This window comes from Cynoglossus semilaevis, chromosome 11 (genome assembly GCF_000523025.1).
Source record: "Cynoglossus semilaevis isolate Cse_v1.0 chromosome 11, Cse_v1.0, whole genome shotgun sequence".
Lineage (NCBI taxonomy): Eukaryota > Metazoa > Chordata > Actinopteri > Pleuronectiformes > Cynoglossidae > Cynoglossus > Cynoglossus semilaevis.
In genome coordinates this window covers 17,849,771-17,872,570 of record NC_024317.1, presented here as the reverse complement: position 1 = coordinate 17,872,570, position 22,800 = coordinate 17,849,771, and the positions used below count along the sequence as shown (strand labels likewise).

At 38.5% G+C, this 22,800-nt stretch overlaps 1 protein-coding gene across 2 annotated transcripts in view; it reads left to right on the top strand.

Annotated features, from left to right (window-relative positions):
• The first annotated feature begins 11,246 nt into the window (after positions 1–11,246).
• The window catches only part of ppp1r16b (protein phosphatase 1, regulatory subunit 16B), a 57,956-nt gene continuing 46,402 nt past the window's right edge, over positions 11,247–22,800 (top strand). For both annotated transcript variants that reach the window (XR_003051039.1, XM_008321079.3), the window contains exon 1: positions 11,247–11,419. The gene's annotated coding sequence lies outside the window, so the exon portion shown is untranslated. The remainder of the gene's footprint in view (positions 11,420–22,800) is intronic.

The following is a 22,800-nucleotide window of genomic DNA, read 5'->3' as shown; positions in this document are numbered from 1 at the left end:
GCGCTTTTTTACTTTCACTTTCCAAGCTCATGGATGCTTTGCCAGCAGATGGCGCATCCACTGAATTCCTGAGACATCTCGACTCACTCGCAGAAGACCTGTCACTCATTCCAATAACATCAGACACACACTGACTGTACAAACCAGCCTGTCAGCTCCCCGGACCAGTGACAAAGCCGCACCAAAAAGGCAGAAGCGATGACGCCACATCGCAATATGTCCACATGCAAAGCAATTTGATCAACATCAGGTGCAAATCTGCGTCTGTGTCAAACATTTTTAAAAGATGAGTAGTGACTTAAGACACGGAGACTGAACTGAAGAGCAGATTCTTGTGAAAATATTTTTACCACGAGTCAATTGGTAAATTAGTCCGTACGGACTACGCCCTGTCATAGCATAGTTTATGTCAGCGTGTGTCGCCGGCGGGAAGTTGTTGAAAGCTATCATTATTTTAGGTAATGTAAACAAATCAGTGCAAACCTCACTGGCCGGGCTGAAGTTAGAGTACAGATAATTGGCATTAACACGTTATCAGGGGTTGAGTAAATCATGTCTATACTGAATACATTAGTATACACATACATGCACATTATACTGTATAGTTTATGGGATAAAACATCATATCGAAATGAGTAAAATAATAGTTTTCTTTTGGCTTTATGTTTTAGGGTAAGAACAAAAGGAAACAAAATAATAGAAAATATACCTACAGTTAGACAGCATTCCATTAGACGAGTAAAGAAAAATAAACCTAATTAAGGATTTGGCATAATCATTTAGCATCGTAGCATCAAACTGTATGTTTGTATTTTGCATGAGCAGGTACTACAGTACTACACTGGGTCAAAAGCAACAACAAAAGTGACCTCCTGTAAGGTCACACACAGCAGCTGTCTACCTGAGCTGTGCAGGGCTAAACCAATGAAAGCTCCACTATCTCCTCTGCACATGCCATATGGAGTAAAAGTGGATTAAAGCAACGACGGAATCACTTTGAACTGACTCTGACGGTCCTTCGAAATCTGATGTGTTGACCGATGATCCAGCTATGATGGTAGTCATTCCAGTTACACTGACACTTTCCCATTTTTAATAATGTTTTGACGTCGTCTTGTAGGTGAGCTTTTAAATCAGTCCACACTACACACCGACCATGAAGCCTCTCTCTGGACGAATACTTACAAGACAATATATTACAATACTAATGCCACAAAAACATGTTTCAATACTTTGAAAGATTTAAAATAAAACAAATAAAAATATACTTAATGCTAAATAAAGGTGTGCAGTTACAACCTGTGCGCCAGAAATAAAGAAAACACTGCATTAAAATTAATTTTGGAGATAAACTGCGTATTAACATTAAATATTACGATGATGACCTGCAAATGCACAGATTGATCAAAGATAACAACTCGGTTAGGTGCGGAATTAAACTTTTTTTGCAGAAAAGTGTAAATTTAACTCCTGTGAAAATCGTTGGTTAAGGGGAAAGCTCCGTGTTACCTGAGGAAACATCGTCCAAAAGCCCGTTGAAGGAAAATGCGACCGAGGAAAAAGTGCAGTTGCTTCGGTTTTTACCTCCATCAGCTTCAACTGCAGTCACCGGGCTGAAGTGGACTAACGTGGACACTCAGGTGTCACTGACAGCCTGGAGAAATGATGGACAGAGGGGGGAGGAAGGGGGAGAGCCAGCTGCTCTCGCCTCATCCTCCCATCGTGTACTTTGCGCACCTTGCGGCTGACGTCATCGCGCTCCACAACAACATCCATCGGTCGGATTTTTCTCGAACGTCGCATCAGATTCGTACGCCGGCCGCGCTAAAAAAATAATAATGTATTTTCTCCTCATGATGAAAAAATGTTTTTCACACGTTTCGTAAACTATTTGGTACATTGAAAGCAAAGCTATTTATTTAATTCGTATATTTTCATGGCTATTTAGCGCTAAACCATTTAGTATTTTGGCTAAGTTTTTGCTTCTTTTGGAACATATTTTCTGTTATTTACGTAATATTCGCTATTTATCATTTATGGTTATTATGGCTAGTAACAATAAATAAACAATACATTACAAAGTGACACCCTAGAGTTGTTTACTGTCTTAATACTTCTTTAAAACAATAATACAGGCGTTATCTAAGACAGTTTAACAAAATGAACCACAGTTTTAAAACAACTAACTGCATGACTTCTGTTTTCAAGAATACATATTATTATCTTATTCGTTTTTGGTTGTGTCTCTGGAGACAAAATATTAGTTTGTATGCTTTTGTACATTGAAGATGTATTGTCATTACGTTAGCATTTATGAGTTTAAACCAATCAAAAAGGCTTCTGAATGTTATTGCATGTCAGTGAACACACCATGTTCTCCCAGCGTCCACATGACTCTTCAGACAGTGGTTCCACCGTAGACACAGTTCTGTCGCTCCACTCCACCCTGGCCTTTTTCTGTGTTTTTATCTTGTTGCTGATTTTGCTGCAGAGATCATTCCTCCCTGACAGTGCACAGATAAATACCTGCCCTCCAGTATCCTGTTTTTGTTTTCACTGTCTTCTCAGCTCTCCAGCAGGCTGTCCAGGTCCTGCTGTCCAGGTCCTGCTGTGTGTGTGTGTAGGTGTGTGTGTGTGATGTCTGTGTGACTGAGGGTCACAAAGGGAAGGAGACCAAAGCGTTAGAAAAGCAGATTCTAGCAGCCCACACTCTTCTCGTCATTGTTTCATCTCAGGAAACAACACAGAGCTTTAAAGAAGATACACAGAATCAGCGTCAGCATACAACAACTTCCCACCCCCCCACCTCTACCACCCCCCCCCCCCCCCCCCAACAGTCTGTGTTTCCAAAGGGAGAGAGAATTTACATTGTTTACACAATATCAACACAGAACAATTCAATATCAAAATAAATATTTTAAATTAACAGAAAATAAAATTATAACATGTAAGAAGTTGATAATGGGGATAATTTTAGACCTAATATTATACCTAATATTATAAGCCTATATGACCTATATGATCATAGCGAACTTTCAGATTCTGATTAAAAAAAACTTTATTATCCCCATGGGAGGTAGGAGAGGATTTGCTTCTTGAAAGATATTTCTTTTCTTCCTGCATTACCAACAGTAAATATTTTTTTCTGACATATCTCATTATAAAAAATCAGAAAAATTATATCATTACCCAATTATTAATTCTTTAAATTATATTTGTTTGGCGATAGCCCTGTGAAATACGTATATATATATATTTTTTATTTTTTATTTTTTTTATATCTACATGTGTGCATCAAGACTAGGTCCCATGGAACCTGGGCTGCTCCATTGTGTCAGACCTGGGAATGGAGCCAGTCTCCGGCTGTCTTGACTTGCCCTGCTGCCACTGCAGCATGTGAAACGTGCTCTGCTGATGTCTCCACCGTTTAATAACATGTTACATACTGTATACTCATATCATAAATACTTCAAGTACAAGATGGCACCATGTGTTGGCCATTTTGGAATCTTGTTGTTTAACAATACTTCAGTGCAGAACAGAAAGTGTAAAGCTAGAACACATTTTCTATGTGTCAGGAACGATTAGCTTTTTAATTTTGAGGAATTTAAAAAAAAAACTGTTAAAGGAAACGAGTTAATGAGTTAACTTCCCTTCTTGTTGTTAAGAAATTTTAAGAAATGTCACAGAGCAACATTTTTTTTCTTCCAAATCTTACAGTGCACGTGGCTTAAAGTGAGGCTTAAGGTGTTATTTTCTCAGTACAGTATAAACAGTTGTGCAGCGCCTTCAGGTCACTCGCTGTATTACATGCACGTCTGTCATCTGCTGGCTTCGCCTTTCCTATAATCACGGTTCTTTTCTGCTGGTGTGATTTCCAAAAAGCAGTTTAACATGAGTGGACTGATTATATAAATCCACACATATACAATGGACACCATTCAAGTCAGCCTGAAAATGCCTGCTATATTTAACCAGCTCTGCCTCATTCAACACAATATCCTACTATAGGATTAACTCTGATTGGGACTCAGCGCCAGAATATTAACAGTGACTTTAGCAGCACGAGTTGTGATGACGTTGTAGAGGAGAATTTTAAAAAGTGGAAATATATATTAATTAAATAAAAACACAACACATGTACTGTAGAAACTTATCGTTTATATTCAATGCGGTGGGACAGGCAATTGTTCAATTACAGACACACGCACCGTAACACAACGTCAGTACATGTTATAACCCAGCAACAGCGCCCTCTGTGCTATTATATGTGAACTGCACATTGAAATAAAAGATCTGTCTGTAGAAAAATTGTAAAAATGTCTAGTGTAGTGATGGTAAATTGATGGATGTCTTAACAAATACATTTATGGAAATATAATGATGGTAAATTGATGGATGTCTTAACATGTCTTAATTTATTTTTTTGCCCAAATTTAGCAATGCATTAACAATCGCTGTCCGTGTAATTATACTAGTTCACCGCAAGGGGGCAGCCTCTGCGCTTTAAATGGGAAGCTGCACTATTTATGTTGGTGGTTTAAAAAATTGTAACTTTTAGTGATGTAAACAAAATACATCTGCCCTCTTTCTCATTTAAAATGTTATATATTTAATTCAGATTGGTCGAATATTTCCCTATGCTGCAGCTGTTGGTCACTGCCTGAGTTAAACAAACAAACAAACAAACCATTTCTAATATGAACTAGTGAACATTTGAATCCATTAATAAATTGGTGCACATCTGTTTGGAGTGTTTACCACATGACGTTACGGTTAAAGAGATTAAATGAAGCTGAACTGAATCACCACTCCGAGGGCCTGCTCACTAGTTCGTGCTGCTCAGTGCAACACAGTGTAATCCCAGCAGAACATCCAGCAGAGAGTGAATCACCCCCCTGCTCCTACAGCTGGTGGGTGTCACGGAGCTGTGGAAACCCGCTGTGTCATATTTTGCATAAATGTAGACACGGTGACAGCGAAAGTACGATGACAATGAGAGCAGAGGACACAGTCTTCCTCTCAGGCCAAAGCTGGTTTACAGTCCAGGATATCAGAGCAGTGTCCCTGTCAGCAGGTCAGGGGAATCAGGAAACATGAAGGAGCTCAGTGTCCTGTGTGAGCTGAAAGTATGAGGCTGACACAGACTACAGTATACAAATACGAAATAAATCATCATCGTTATCATCATCATCAGTCGCAGCAGAATTATTATAATTTTCTTCATCAATCATCAGGATGATTGGCATAATTATTATAATTTTCTTCATCAATCATTAGGATGATTGGCATCATCATCATGTGCATTACCACATACTGTATATCTATATATATATATACAATTTAAAACATAATCACTACGAGCATAATAATCCTCAACATCACCCTCATACTTTTCATAATAATGGGTATATATTGTCATTATTTGGATGATTATTATCTATGTTGATGGACTCTTACTTGTCTTGCACCCAGATTTACTTAAACATGCCTCGAAAATACAAAATCTCAATCCTAAAATCAGCTCAAGCTTTCTTTTCTTTTTCAAGCCTTCAAATTTGCATTTTCTTCAATCAACTGAAAATTGTACATTTGTGAAAACAAACCTTTTTTGTGATACAGAATAGTAGCAGACTGAAAGGATTCCCAGCTAGCCACCAATGGCAATTAAAGTGTTTCTTCAAATGAAAACATGCAAAATGCTATTTTTGTGAGTTGACAGGAATTCTTCAGGTTCTCATTTTCATAGTAATTGCACGTTCCTCTGAGGGCAGATCGGGTGTTTAATGGTTCTCAGATTAATCTCCCCCTTTAAGTAGATCGTTGCTTTTACTTTCGATTTAAATCTCTGAGTCTGCTTCACTTTATATTATTCAAAGGCCTTGGCAAAAAAGATTGATTTCCCTTTGGATGCAGCAGGTGATTATTCAACTCGAGACGCTGCTCCAGGTTTATATGGCAGCAAAGCGTTGCTATTCACCAGCTGACTGGGCTGAGAGTGCAGGTCATTTACAACAGTCAAATTTGCATCTTTATGAAGGACGATGAGCAGCAGAGCTTTGAGGTTCTGTCAAAAAATGTCTTTAACCTAAGGTTCTCCCTGAGCACAGCAGGTGTTTGACCTGCACAGTGATGGATTGCCATTGTTGAGCTTTCAGAATTTTTGCACTGCATCTTAGCCTGACGTATTATAGAAGGCAACGTACTGCAGTACCTGCTGAAAAATGTTTTGATGAATCACAGGATTTAAAACGAGTTTCATTTATTTATTTTATTTTCTTAATTAAACTCCGGACTCTGACCTAGAGGTTATTAACTATTGTATCAGGAAAAGATTTCAACTTTTCATATTTCAATTTATTTCTTCTTCATATTGTTAGTGACTGTTTTTATTTATTTATTTTTAAAGGTAAAGTTTACAGCCACACACTCACTTGTCCTTTAGTCAATTGTCCTCTAAAGTAGTGAGATGAGGTCAGCAGAATTGGGTTTTTTTTTCATCCCTCTCAGCAAAATTGGTACTAAATAAATACGGTGGTCTATTATAAAATAATTTCCTCTTAAATTTTACAGAGAATGAGGAAACAAACCAGTCACTTGAACTAAGAATAAATCAGAAAAGACATTTTAATCACGGTGAAACTTGATATTATGCAAATGCAGTATTCCACATCGACCCTACGAGATCTCAGGTGCAAAATAAAGGATTTTAGGAACCAGTTAAATCTCTGATAGTGAATCATGGTCTGTTAATGCTGCTTCTAAAGGTGTGTGAACACACACACACACACATTGACTCACTGTATGATAGGACACTCAGGAGGTCCTGGCTGTGAAGCACGTCTCGTCCTGACAGTCCTGACCGCTGTGAACCACGGGGACGCAGCTCACAGCATTATTGACAGCACAGCCTTTAAATCAGAGGAGTGCATTAAGTGCACGTGGGCTGACGAATAACCGTTCATTAATATACTGTAAGATTGACGGTGAAGAACGACGAGAAGAAGACTTTCATTATGTGGTAGTACCTCCACTGGAGGATTAGATCTTGCAGCTGTCAGCAGCGACTTGGCTCAGTCTTCATCACAGAGAGACAGACGCTGGATCAATGCAGAAAAAACGACATATCTGCAGAGCAGATGATCATTATTTGACTTTTTAGATGAGTAACTCAGAAAGAGACACATTACGTCTGCTATTATGATGGAAAGACTCTGACTCTCCTTGAGATGCAGTGCCCGATGATGACATTAATCATCCGTAATCAAAGAGTGCAGACGCTCCCTAACAAAGTTAAATCGCTCCAGAGTAGACATGCGTGTCATCTTTAGAGACCTAACCTTTATTTTTAAATGTTTTTTAAACTTGTGGGCTGTGTTGAGTCATGTCACCAACAAAGCAGCACAAACCAACCCCCTTGTTGTGAAGTGCAAGATGTGGTACAATTACAGATCTGTGAAATATGTAAAGATGGAAGGTCTTAAGACTGTCTGCAATTTTCCACAGCCGCGGTACGAGGGGGAATTTGGATTAGGAGGGGAGGAAGAAAAATACTTTACCCCATGAACAACAAGTGCTGATACTTTGAGGATTCAAAAACACACATATTGAACGATGGGTATTTTTTAAAATGTTTTTTGTTGTTGTTTATTATCTTTAATGAGTCAATACATATTTCTAAGTGTAAATGTTTAATGTTAGATGATACAATACGGCAGTGACCCCCAACCCCTGGTCCGCGGACTGCTACTGGTCCATAGATTATTTGGTGGCGGACCACAGTAAGACAGTTTTTTGTCTTTTTAACTGATTTACTTTATTCGAAGAGAACCCACTCACTATTTACTTTCTTCACTTAAAGATAATCTGGCAATATTTAAAAATGATATCATTGATACTGCAAGACTAACAGAAGTCTAAAAAATGTTTTATTTTGAAAATTTAATGCAGTAACGGTCCTTGGTACAAAACACGGTTGGGGGTCGGATACGTATATGGAATAGTACGATACGTTATATACGATACAGTACAATACAATACGATATATATCATATGGAATAGTACGATACGTTATATACGTTATATATATACAGTACGATATATATATCGTATTGTATACGATATGGTACAATATCATATGGTACGATATGATATGATACAGTTCGATATGGTATGGTGCCGTATGAAATGATATGATATGATACAGTATAAAACATTAAATATATGAAACATTATATAGAAATATTCATGGATGAGTAAATGGTTAACAGGTTAACTGGTTCAAGTAGGAAAGAAGGAAGGAAAAACTACTTGAGAGGAATCTAAAATTAAAGCCTTGTATCAAAAAGCAAAGTCTGTCACTAGAATATTAGAAAAAAGACTGCGATTCCCTGCTGTTTGACACAAAGAGACCCACGTACACTGAAGCAAACGAACTCCACATTAAAAAAAATCCAAAGTTTGTAAAAGAAATCTTAGAAAAAGAGTAAAGTTTCTTCTTCTTCTTTCTTTTCCTGCAGCATGTTTTATCACGTACACCTGGGAAATGTTTCACACTTGGTTCACTCTCTGTGGGATATATTGATTCTGTAGACGAGTCGGTGGAATACATTAGAAATCTAATGCCAATGGAAATATTGTTAGTGAATTGTTTCAGTGTTTAATCTGAGTGTGCTTTATCTTTGTACCTTATGTTTATATTTATGTTCACCACCTCTTTTACGCCTGCGCTGTACTCTGGCCAGCTCCACAATGGTTCAGAATAATGTAAGGTTGTAGGTTCTGACTCAGGTCTGGTCTGAAACTTTTTTTCTTCTCTCGGCCAGATTTAATGAAGGCCTTCGGGTAACTGAGAGCAGAGACGAATGTGAAACTACACTACATGGAAGAGAAAGTGTAGTGACTCAGGCGGACCGCAGGCTCTCTCTGTTCTGTTGGCCTACATGTGGGTGAACATGTGTGCAGGTGGCTTTAAGAGACAACATGAAAAATCCTGCAAAGATATTCCCCTTTGTGGATACAAATCTCACCTCACACAGATTTTTATATTTGGCTCACAAGGACCTACCTGGGGAGTTTTTTTTACTATACAAAACTTGGATGAACAGCTGGGGGATGAGCAGACTCCGCTTTCGGAGGAAGAGCAAATATTTGAATGCAGTGTTTCCCAAACTTCTTTTCTGGGGACCCATATTTTAAAAACCTTCGCGACCCAAGTCAATGGACCTTCCTCGTAAACTCCTGGGAAACATGATGCGAGACGACCCCCCAAAAAACTCTTGCGACCCACCTGAGGGTCGCGACCCAGTCTTTGGGAAACAATGTTTTAATGTTTGCAACAAAACAGTGGAGGTATTTAATCATTGGTTATGAGTACTTTTTGCTATGACGCTATGTGCTAGATATATAAAATATAACAAGTTCTAAAACCTTCTATTTTTGTACAATAACAACAAATGTCAGAGGTTTACACTGAAGAACAACATCATTTACCACATATGAAATGTGTGCCTTTGCAGAGTTACTCCTTGCATACAGTAGAAACTACTTACACTACTGTGTACTTTCCTCAGTGTCTTTTCTTACCTGGCTTCATGTAGTGTGGTTCTATGTGGGTTTTCCCTAATGTTGTTGCAGGTGAAGTACTTTTTCTCTCTCTCTTTACTCACCTAAGTCCACACACCTGTGAAGGTTGACGTGACGTCCTTTTTGTCCTCTACTGGTGCGAAGCCTGCAGTGACCATCTGCTGACTACACCATGTCCAGATTTATGGCTAGAAAGTGTTTTCTACAATCTACAAACTCTTTCCTCCATTGAGCTTCTATTTAGTGTTGGTGACTTTTAAAAGAAACACCCGAAACAAACCACTGAATAATGCATGGGATGCGGCATTTAGTTACTTCAATGATTTTGTGGGAGGTTTTCAGGAAGAGCTTAGGGTGCTGTCACTGGTGTTTATTTATTTATTTTTTCATTATGTTGTATACTTTAACTTTTAGGTTTTTTTTATTATAAAAAAATCTCTACCAGACTTCAGAAGACAATGCAACATTTGTGTTTTATAATTTGGCTCCGGCTGTAAAACATTTACAGTTCACAAGTAAAAAAAGTCGTAAAAAAAGCTTTCAGGTGTCTTCTTGCCATTTAGATGTGTCCTTGTTGGATGTTATATCACCCGGGCTTTATTCAAATAACCAAGTTGTTTTAATCTGTTGTGCAATACCAACGTGTGGATAATATTTTTTTAGGAAAATAATGATGAATAATGATAATTCTTCTCAAGGACTTAAACTCATAATAAACTACTTCTGGAGCCACTGCTGCACTGAAGTATTTTTCTGTACCTTCACTCAGCAAACAAATGCTGCCATGAAGATATACTGCACTTTTCTTTCACATGGTCTATAGTGAGAAGTTCCTTATTTTGCCATTGGCCTAAAAAAGGCCTTGTTTACTTCCTGTATAGTGTTTTTATATTTCTGTCGTGAACTAACTCCCTGAAGAAATTAATCTGTTATTGGACTAACTGTTGAAACATTTATTGTCAGGCAAAGTCTACAGAGTATTCTTTAAAAGAAAAAACAAACAAAAAAACAGCAGCCACAGAGACATTTTCTCCCCAGAGTGTCACCCTGAGGAACTCAAGGCTCAATCAAGGCTACAATATGTCCTGCCAATTAGACTGCTTCTTTAATGCCCTCTTGGTAATAATTACTTTCATTACTGCACAGTGTTTTAAAATAGAATTAGTAATACTGTTGACAATCACCACAATTATCGCTCAGGTCTTTGAAGCTCAGTGTTTTACAAATGTTTTGCAATTTGTATGAATTAAGTAAATTAATGTTCAGGTGTTAGCAGTCTATCTCTATTTCTCTCCTTACTACTCAGTGTTTTATATTTTCGCTACTAAATGTAAGTACTTAACGACTTAATGCTCAGGACTTTAAAAATGTAAGGTGTTTAAAGACGTCATTTACAATTACTGTTATTATATGTTCACTTGTTTACTGTTTCATTATGACTCACTTTTTTGTAACATATTTGTAATCTTTTAACTTTTCTTATGTGTACAAATTAGTACCTCAAGTTCCTATTTCTGCGTTTACAGATGGGAACGCTCACACCGACGGCCACCACTGTGCCCTATTTCTGCGTTTACAGATGGGAACGTTCACACCGACGGTGCGGCTTCACTCTGTGGACGCTTCCGCCATTAGGCCCCGCCCACCAATTTAGCCCCGCCCCAAGGAGTGACTTGTGGAGAAGAGACGGAGTCTGCAGACACACGCACACATACACGCTAACTGTTTGTACCTAACAGCAGCGGTAAACTGGACAAGTTTACATCTCCAGGATACCACTGCCGGCTCTTTGCCCTTCTTCGTCCCTGGTGTGAACACCGCGCCCCGGAGTGAGGTGAGTCCACAGTTTAAACAGTTTTTAAGGTGCGAGACTGAGGAAAGGAGCATATGTAACTGAACGAGGCTGAAGACGGCGGATTTTCTGTGGTAGAAATAGCGGCAGCAGCAGTTGTACTTGTAGTTGTAGTAGTAGTTGTAGTGGAGAGACGAGAGGCTCGCGTCTTACTTTTCTTTTTTTTAACAGTTTCAGTTGCAATAAGCCGCAGTTTTCAGCAGCGAACAGAGTCGTTTCCGCCGCTGGCGCCTGTGAATTTCAGCTGCACAGTGTGAGATTAGCAGAGCCGCTTTAACATCCTCTCTGGGATGTTGCCATTACACACACGAACACAGTTGAAACGGTCGGAGGCAGCAGAGATTTCTGTAGCTTAACTTTGAAATTCTCCTCACCACCTGCTGTTTTTAAACCTTGTCATAAAGAAATGAACACTTTTTGCTCACGTCTTTTCGCATCTTTATTTCAAATCATGTGTGATTATAATACGATAGTTAAACTGTAGAGTAATTAGTAATGTTCTTAAAAATAAAACTAAAATAACTGACATTGATGCTACTGACTCTTATTTTGGTGTGGTCCTCTGCAGTGACACTTCCCTCCTTGTGCGTTATATCTATTTGCTTTCTTTCACATGCTTCTGGGTGGACATGTTAGCAAAATAAGGTAAACCCAGTAGGTGGCAGTAATGCAAATGACAGCTCCCTTTAAAACTCAAAACTAAGTTAGTCGAAGGAGAGATGGCTGATTCTTGTAAGTTATTTTATATACCCTATTTTTTGTGATGTAGTGTGTAGGTAGTTTGAGGTACATTTATGATTAAGTTTTTACATTTGTCATTTGTTTCAAATGGGGACACAAATCAAAGTTCTTCCTGATGTTTTTAAAAAGTGCAGCTCAACAAATAAGCTGGTGCTGCGAGCTATTGAAGCCAGGCAATGGAGCATTATTTTTGGCTAGGTCAGGTCTTCTCTTCGGTCATAATACGGTCAAGATTTGTTTTGATGTCTGTTTCTTATTTTCTACTTCTAAGTTGATTAAAAAGTGTCTTTTGTTTTTTTAAAAGATATGCCCAATATTTGAGAAACAAAGAAATGTATTAAATAGAAATCAACAGTTTTTGTTCCATCCCTCATTCTGTCGTAAACCAACACACAAAAACATGTCTTTTTTTGCGTCAGTCTCAGTGTTAGTTAAGGTTAGTGGTATCCCCGTCTGCCAGCAATGGCCTTTAAATGTTTTATGTGCAGAGACGTCCTGAACCCTTTTCCCCCGCTATTGTCTCTCAGCTCTAGACTATATACGCTCATGTTTTAGTTAAATAATTCGAAATCTACCTGCATAAAGTTGTACGTTTAGTGACTCAGAGTCATTGTATTGTATTATATAAATAGTACTATAGTACTCCCATATTTGCTCGTTTGTCATGAAGGTGAACACAGGCCGGAAAAGCAGAGGTGAGGGAATCACTGCTTAAACATGTCCAACAGAAACACTGCTTTCAAATGCATGTCTTTGGAGAAATGTATTATAAAGATAAGGTTAAATAACGTGGACTTCCTTAATATGCATTTGTAGAACTTGACTGTTTAAATCAAATACATCTGGAGGAGCTCTTCAGCTGTCCTTCACTGATGAGCTTCCCACACAGTATCCTCTCAGGGTTTGTGCAGGAAGGTTTATCTAAATGTTCACAACATTAATTTTACCTGCAGAATAGTAAATCAGTGTGAGGTCCCTAATGAAAGAGAGCACATTCTTATTAAACAACAGACAGGAGTGGATAAGCACGGTGCCCATTAATAACATTAAAGCACAACAAGAAACAACCAATAATACGTTATTATTTTGTTAAGATGAAATATTGCCTTGGAATTATTATTTTGTTAAGATGAAATATTGCCCTTTAGTAGTCTCGAACAATTTGAGTTGGAAATGTATGTGCTGACACCCCTGCTGTTTTAATATGTCATTTTATATGAGCTGTGCTTATGAGCAGTGAGTGTGTTTGCTTACCAGTGGAAAATGATTTTACTAGGTCAGCATTTATGGTTACAGCGAGCGACTTGGTGCTGCTGGTTAATCTGATGACTAAATACTGAGACAGGCAAATCCCAGGGCGACTGCTGTATGTAGGAGGCTCCTGAGAGGCCTTTAGATTCCACCGTCTCCCCCTGGCATGTATGGTAAACTGTTGTGATCCATTTGTGGCAGTCTGACCTGGCAGCATGTTGAGTTACTCCATGTTTGGATCTGTAATGGAGTGTTTACATGGATAAACTGAAATGTGGGTGTCTTAATAATTGCGTTTCTCCTGCTTGAGTCTGGATTGGTTTTTTACATTGTCATACTTACAATATCATTGAAGTATTTTGAGAGAACTGAGCGCAAAAAACGCGACTTACGTCAATCTTTGTTTGACAAACCGTTATATGACATTAGTCCAATCTGTCTTTGAGTTTAAATCAATTCTGATTCACAGAAATCCCAAGTGATAAGATCAATGATGGCAGGTGTACCGTGCTCTTAAATTGACAGCATGTAAGTGCACTTTACTGCTTTAAGAGTGGTCGTAAAAGCTCCATTGTTTTCTAGAGAAGACGTTTGTACCACATACATCAGTTGGTTGTGCGTGTGTGGTCCAAGTATAGCTGTCTATGTGGGGACTTTTTTTTGTAGAATGGCTTGCTTTTTGAGGTTTAACATTGGGTTTGAAGTTAGGATTATATTCCAGACCGGATTAGGGTAAGATTAAGCGTACATTTTTAAAGATTATTGTTAGGATAAGGGGTTAGGCAATGCCTTCTGTCTAACCTTATTTTGCAAATAGACTTTGAGTTAAAACTTTTTATCTGAAATTGTTTGTGTAGTGGAGTCAGTTCAATTAAGACAACTAAAAAGAAAAAAACATAAAACAGCTTCTATGTTGATGTGTGGCTTTTCTTCAATTGATCGACATTTGTAAATTAAAATTGACTATCATTTCAGCAAATTCCAAAAACAAACCCCATTTTGCAACTCTATATATGTTACAAAGGCAATACTCAATAAACTATACGTTTAAATAATAAAAAAAACTCCATTAACAAAAGATGATAAAACCAATTTAGACGCAATGTATTGCAGAGGTGACTCAGAATTTTAATTTTTTGTTTTAAACTTGTCTCCTAGAGTCCATTAAGGTACTGCTTTACAGTCAGCAGCCGAGACGCTTCTGTCTCTACATAGAGCTCCACACTGTACAGTATTTTCCTCTGTCCCTGTTTGAACACATTTTATTCTTTCCATTTCCTTGGATAACCGGGCTCTTAGCTGGTACAGCCCTCTAAAAGCCCCCATTACGTTATCTTTTCTCAGTAATATAGGCCCAATTGACATAAATGACATAAGTAGAGCTCTGTCTTCAGTTGACAAAGTAAACCTGCTTTTACTTAAATATTTTGCACCCACTTAGACTGTAAACGCATCAGCCTTTACAAAATCCATTTAAACTTGAAAATGAAGATTACGATTGTGGGTTTGCAGTGTGATTTCTCTGAGTAGTTTGCAGGACCCGACTGAGGCAGTAGAGTTCCATGAACAGGAAGTGAGCTCTTGGGAGTTCGGATCGCATTCTCTTTTCAGGAAGATGCTTGACTGAGAGGGGAAATAGTAAAGATATTGTTCTCACATTGTAGAAGAAAAGACGTCTGCTAAGCCCAAAAATGCCTGGATCTCCTGGCGTACCGTTAAGGATGTTGTTATAATGTGCAAAACCGTGAAATATTTTTCTCTCTTAGGCCTTTCTTTTCATCTTTGGATGTTCTATCGCAAACACATTTTTTGAATGTCAGGCCTGTCCAGTCTATAGAGACCCTTTGCTGATGAACAAAAGCCAAATGCCTTTTAGATTACATGCACACATCTGTTGGGCTTCAAAGTAGAAATCCAAGCATTCATGAAAAGCGTTGTTGAAACAGTTCCCCTCTAAGACTTTCTTTTATATGAGTTCTCCCTGCGCTGTTTGAAATGAATCCTTTAATGTCTGCTTCGTTCTGTCTTACATCTCTGTCCTGCTCTGGACAATTTACAGCACACTCTGGTGTCTGGGTGTACCATGGCAGTGGATGAAACGTGCGTGTGTAAGTATAATAGGGTTTGCTTTTTTTGTCTTGGTGCAGTGACATTACCATTTCATGGTCTTGATGAACCCTGCTCTTCTTGGTTCTCATGCCTTTGTAAAAATGTAATCACTAAATCAGCAAATTAATTTAGGATTCTATGAAGCAGGTTCAAACTACTGTAGTTAGCAGCAGACCTTATTTGAGAAACCGAACTACATGTTCTAACCTTAAAAGCCCCTTTTTATCATCAGTAAAAGAAAACAGGGACACTGTGTGGTGTTGCTCTAAGCAAGCTAAAGCTTTATCGTATCTGTCCCCCTCTACCTCCTCTTGTGGACAAGTTACGATGCCAGAACCGTTGAAAAGCAACATAGTTAAACATCTGTGGAACGCCATATGGGGATTATATAAAAAAACACATATACTTCAACACTGGGTGGAGAAATGGTTGTGAAAATTATTGCAGAATCATCTTGTTAAAAATATCGAGACATCGCGGCATGGTTGTATTTTCTTATTTGACCGTTTTACGTTATGTTCACGAACCCCCAAGTGGCATATTAGAGGTTTGTCCACAGTTAGCTTAGACTAACACTCTTGTCCAACAGGAGCTCAACAGTATTCACCTATTTATTTGGCTGCTTCCCGCAATCTGAGCAACATCACCATACCTTTTGTTATTGTAGCCTGTAGGCCTGCACGATATCAGCAAAATGTGCAATGTTCGATGATCGCAATGACACCTTGACTTGGGATAGATAAGAAAATATTCACGTTTATGTTCAGTTCCTGTTTCTTTAAGTTCACGTGACCAAACTGTAAAATGGGTCACTAACTTCCACTATTGACGAATGGCTTAACTGTGGTTATAAGAAAAATGGAAAAACATTTTGTGTGCATGCTTTTAATCGTGCAGGGTTACATCAGAAATCGTCACGTACAGACCCCGTTCTGTCCTCTTCTGAGGTGTGGATGCGGTGTATATGCTCATCTTGGTGTAGTAGTCTTGTTGACTATGGCTTAGGCTTATTGTAGCAGGGCACCACCAATAGATGGTCAGCTAACTCGACCGTGAAACAGACTACACAGAGTTGAACCCAAGGGTGAAAAGCAGTTGGAGTAAGTTCAAAAAAGAGAGAAAAGGAGGACACTCTGATTTGGATTGAACCGGATGACTGCAGCAGGGGGGTGTAGCTGGATTCAGGAGGCCAGGGCGTACTGTGGTCAAACCCCTTTTTATAAATAAACAGACAGATTGGTCTAAAATAAACACGTTTTGCTAGTGTCAGTGTGGGGATGATGGTCGAGAAAACACCCAGGACTGGGACACCAGGCCTTAAACATCAACTGCTGCTGCTGTTGCACACAGAGGCTCCAGGGCAGATTTTCCCTCTGGGGTTAAAGTGCTTTTGTGAAATCCACCCACACAGGAAAATGTGCAGAATACAACCAGTCAGAACTGTGTTCTGGGGAATAACATCAGTGTGGTGTCTTCCAGGGGCTTGTTGGAGCTTTTCTGATTTTTGTGTTTTGAAGCTGCAGACCTAACTGTCCTACTGCCAGGGTCGACCTGTGATCTTCTACTGATGCTGCAGAAAAGAGAGCATTGTAAAATTAAAATCCAAGATGGAGTAAAAGACATTTGTAGTAAACTACTGAATATGAAGGAGAGTTTCAGGAGCTGGTTCACATTTGTTCTGGTGAACATTACAGAAGTCTGCACTGTGCCTTTAATCACGAGACTTGTTTCTCTTAAAATGCAAATGCTGGTAATTTAAATTGTATGAATAATTAAAGTAAACAGTGCAGTGGATGTGTTAATGCCACCTTGGTATCACCTGTTAGTTTAATGAAGTTATTACTTTCAGTGGAGTTTTAGAGAGAGGAAGACGTGGAATTATAATGAATATTACGGTAGTAAAACAGATTGAGCAGTATAATGTGTGGAAGGGGATGCAGCTTTGGAAACTCTTTATACTGATGTCATAAACACTCTGTAGACCTCTCAGATGTAAGAGGCCCTATAGGAAATACCAAAACAGTCCTGGCTTCTGGGGTGGATGCACTTGCGTCCTCGCTTCTCCATGTTCCAATCTCTGCTTATTTTGGTTTCCTACAGTGTATTTGCGTCTCCAGTACTCTGGCATGGTCATTCCCATGATTTCACAGTGCTGCATGTTAAGATGCCAAATGTCGATGTACAACAAACGTGACTTGCATGACCACATGGAATCAACTTCAATCCAAGAGTTGTCACCAAGTGTTTTCAATCTGGTTGAGCCTAATTTTGATTTACATATGCACAAGAGCAATGCACGAATTTCACAGGACATCATGATGTGTGTCAGATTTAAAGAGAGAGCAGGATTCTTTTAGGTCTAAATGTGGTCGTCTGGGGCGTCAATGGGAACTTTTTGGTGCTTCTGTAGCTCGACTCCAGCCAGGCTGAGAGTCAACCCTGCGATCCACGAGCTGTTGGTCGTTTCCCTGGTTATCTTCTCTAGTGCGTACATTTAACAAATGACATGGCAACAGGAGAAATTATACATTGTATGTTATAAACATAAGCTTAATATAAAAAAAATCTACTGATTTTTACTGAAAGATATTACAGGTGTCAGCCTGGTCAAATCAGGATTATTTCTTTGGATTCAAGCAGATGTAGACGTGGCTCCAACATGGTTTATTAAACCTCGAGGTTGACAATAATCTCACAATAAAGTTCACAACATAAACAGTGAACATTTGCACATTAAATATGCAAACTCACAGTTCTGTAGCCCCAAAATAATATTTTGATGACCAACATTATTCATTTAAACCCACCTGTGGTCACAGACTGAAAGAAATGAAGAGGAGAGAAGCAAACTGCATTCAACACCCCTGGTGTGTGTGAGAGATGGGGAAATGATTAAAGTGACAGAGGGAGAAAAGTAGCTTAAAAACCGAAGCTCACAACCATGGGTTTGAGAATAAGAATTATATGTGACATGCAGAAATGTTAGTTACTAACCAAGGGGCGGCAGGCTAAGCTAAATGAGTCCTGTGAGAGCAAACTATACGTTCCAGCTTTGTCACACTAATATTACACTAATATTAAGTCACAGTTGGGACAGACATTAATGCACAAACAAGTAGAGACGGTAATGTTGATGCCTCTCACTGCAACCTGTTGCAACATGTTCTTGTAAATTGTTTGTGAAGTTATATTTGACAGAAGAGTGGAACTACTGTGACCACCAGTCTACCTCATAATAGGCCGCGATAGTGTTTTCTAGCCGATCTTTTTGTCAAAAAACATAGTGGTCTGGTTCCCAGTATTAATAAGAACCATAATTGGCAGTTTTGCCTCACATGTTGTCAAGTTTTATTTAACAGGAAAAGGTATTTTCAGACGTACCCCACTCTATTTGGTTACGTATCGTTACGCTGATATAGCTTGATTTTGCTTTTCACAATACCATATTGCTATTCCCCAGCACTGTTTTGCTTTTTTTTTTAAATACATTTTTTATTAACCATTAACATGGAAATATTCATGGCTGGTTCATTTTATTTAGTTTTTTTTTCTTCTCCAGAGATTACAAATGTAGATTCTCTGTTCCAATTCCAATTTGCTTAAAAAAAATCAATATGTAGTATATTGTAATATATCGTATTGTTGTTCCTGCATAGTGATATGTAACATATCACCAAATTCTTGCCAATACACATTTGGTACCCTACTATTTGGTAAACATCAGCACATTTAGGAATCGACGCCTGCGGCAGACTACTTTGGGAAACCATTTCCATTTAGTCTTCACAGTCTTCTGCTGTGTCATAAATGTTCACCGGGGCTGCAGAGAGGAGGCTGTAATCCAATTTTCTGCTGAAATGCCAAGTTCCTCTTGCTCAAGTAAGATTCCATATGCCAAGGATTAAAAAGATAAACATGGGATGCCAAAGTCAGCATATGTGACTTTCAAGTCTTACGACAGCAGAAGGGTCTAGAGAGCATGACGTTTTTGACCTCACAGTTTGGACATTTCCACAAATCTCAGCGGTAATTTGATCGAAAATATTTATTTAAAAACAGCTGATTCAAATCATTGCTGTCAGATTATGATTTAACATCAAAGTAATTGTTATTTGCAGCTCAGCTGTCTTGAAAAAAAGGTCTCATTTAGTTTTGACAGGGGAGGCAATGACCCAGAATTAAGTCAACCTGAGTATTTGAAACAAGGCTCCTCTAGAGGAAATAAAATCTCTCTCTCCCAGCTCGCCCTGTGCCAACTAGGACAAGTACTCCAGACAGAATAGAAACGTCAACTTAGAAGACACAGAGGGAGAGAGGGGTGGAGAAAGAAGGGCTTCCAAACGCCATTTCACTTCATTACATATCACTTTTAATAGCTGGACAAATGCAAAGATCTTTCAACCAGGAGTAAAATTGCTGATAGGCAAATGGACAACAACAGTGATCCACGAGCCTGCAGCAGACAAATAGCTAACACAGCCTGTTTAGCGTAGATTAAAAACAGAGATGGAGGGAGCACTTGGTATCACAGGCGAGAAGCAGCAGAGCAACACCTCAGCTCCCCCATAGTTCAAGTCACTACTTAGGAGAGATTTATCAGAGCTTAGAGACCTGAGAGCCAATGAATAAGGTCTGTGATATAAGACTGCAGCTGAACATCTAGGGATGTAAGAGCCCTTCCAAAAACCAACAGCAACAACAAAAATAAAACTGTCTTGTGTCTGATGTTTAAAGCAGTGGTAACTCACAGTTGACTCAAATATGTATGTCAGGAAGGATGTTATTAACCACAGGTCTGAAGTCTCCGTTGCGTCAGTTTCCATATAACCCAGTCCAAAGATTACCTGTTGGTTTTGACAGGACGAAAAGCTTTAAAAACATATTCATCAAATTCATAACCTGGCGATGAATTGTGTTTCGTGAACTTGGCTTTTAAAGACGTTCTTAGGGTAAAGATTTTATAGCTCATATCACTTCCCTTCACCGCTTTGCTGACTGGCAGCCTTCACCCACGAGAAGACAATCAAATAGCTCTCTGTCAGACGGAAGTGTGGGATGTCTCTGATGACGCACAGCTACAGCAGCAGCAGTGGAGTAGAAAGAATTAGACCAACTGCAGGACTGTTTCAGATGGACTTCCTGTATGAATATTATTTTAATAAAGAATGGAATTGTTTAAAACTAGACCTTTTAATAGGCTAACGAAAGCATACCGTAGTGTGTTAACCTAAGGTGATATTGCCACCTGCATACAATTTCTCTTTTTGACTTTTGCAAATGGTCAGGATGACAGGAGTGGAAATAATCACCAGTTAAAAATAACAAGGCTCAACAAGGGGGCAGTAAAACGTTTCAAAATTCTGTCATTTGCGTCAACATCCGAGGAACAAGAAATGAGGTGGGAGACCAACTCAAAGATGTTAGCATTCAGGCTGCAATTAAAGCGCCCCCTTAACCGTTTTCACTAGTATCTGTTTTGTCCTTGTTTTTGACAAAGTGCCGCTAAATTAGCATGTAGAGATAAAAAAAAGTGACATTTCTTGTGTTGTGAAGGCTGCAAAAAATATGTTTGGTAAATTACATTTTTTAAAATCAAAGTTAATGTCCAAAAAGCAAAAACACTTTTTTTCTTCTTCTGTTGATGTGTTTACATGCCGCAGGAGCAGCTGCTACCTGTCAGTTTCTCTCTGTTTGTTCTCCTCCACCGCTGAGTGAGAAGAGAAGTTTCCTCTTCAGCCTTTCTTTGTTACAGAAAGGAAAAGGCTGCAGAGGCTGCAGCAAGAACCCACACATCATAATGTCAGTTAACCCCAAACGGACGGGTGATCGATACCTCAGTTCTTGAAATTCTCTGCAAGAATTCATTTAAATGATAATATGTTTAGTGCTTCCTTGTTTGAATAAGTTAATTAAAGCAAGATTAATTATGTAATAGATTACTAGAAAGTCTATTTTAAACCTGAGATCATTAAGTGCAAAATTATACTCATTTGGAAAATACATTAAACACTTTATAATTTTATAAATTCAGTATCTACTTATAAGATTCACTGATTGTGTACAAAGGTGTTTCCTCAGTCTAGACTCATAAAAAAAAGCTGCTTAACCCAGTACTTCCGGTTATATGATAAATCTACTTATAAGATTCACTGATTGTGTTCAAAGGTGTTTCCTCAGTCTAGACTCGTAAAAAAAGCTGCTTAACCCAGTACTTCAGGTTATATGATAAAGGTCTATAGTCCTGGTCTAGAATATGGTCAGCGTCTTGCAATATTGATAGAAAGTCTAAACATGTTATTGTGGTAGAATGTGTGTTTTTTTTTTAACAGATTGACCAACAATCCCTGCAGATTTTCATTTGATGAAGTTGTTTTCATTTTCACAGCAAGTTATACATGCAAAACTTCATTTAAGAAACATTTTCAACACAGCTTGTGTTAGAAGTGTACTTTGTGGTTATTGACACAGACCTGCATTCTCTTACTTCAACTCCTGTGATTCAAGTTTTGACCCGACCGCAGGTTGTTCGACAGTTTATGGCCACAGTTGTCTCAGAGGTCAGATGTCAATTGTCAAAACACAACCACTTCCTGTTCTAATGGCCTTGTACTGTATGTGTAGCCTTTTGTGCTGTTTTTCAGGCCTAAAAATGAACGAGGCGGACAGAAGACGTCATGACCTGGACTAGGCCTGGGGCGATAATCAATAAATTGAATGATCGCACAATTTATGAAAATGAGGTTGATCATTGTTCAAGGAGTACAAGGAAGTGTAGTTCGCTACTTTGCAAAAGCTTCACAACCTTCCAACCCCTAACAGACCTTAATATATATATATATATTATTATTATTTTATTAGAGTCCGTAATGAGGGGCATTCCAGTATCATAGGAACAGCAAGAGGCATTCAGATACCATTGGAAATTTAAAAATCGTAAAAAACATATGACAAAATGCCATATTATCATAACTATAGTTGTCAAGTCTCAACATAATGTTATAACAATATTATCGTTGATCAACAATATTAATTTGTGGGACAATATATCTTCCAGCTTAATTTGTTATTGTCTCAGACCTAACATGGACCTGATTATACTCATGGGAAAGCCCAGACATTTGGATAATGACTTTACTGCAGCAATTACATTTTGAGCTGACAACAAGGTATTTAACCTCAATCAATCCAGTAAGTCGCAGCTCATTACAGGAAAGGAGCTTCTCTGTTTTGAAAGAGTGACATTATTGACTTTGGACAAACAA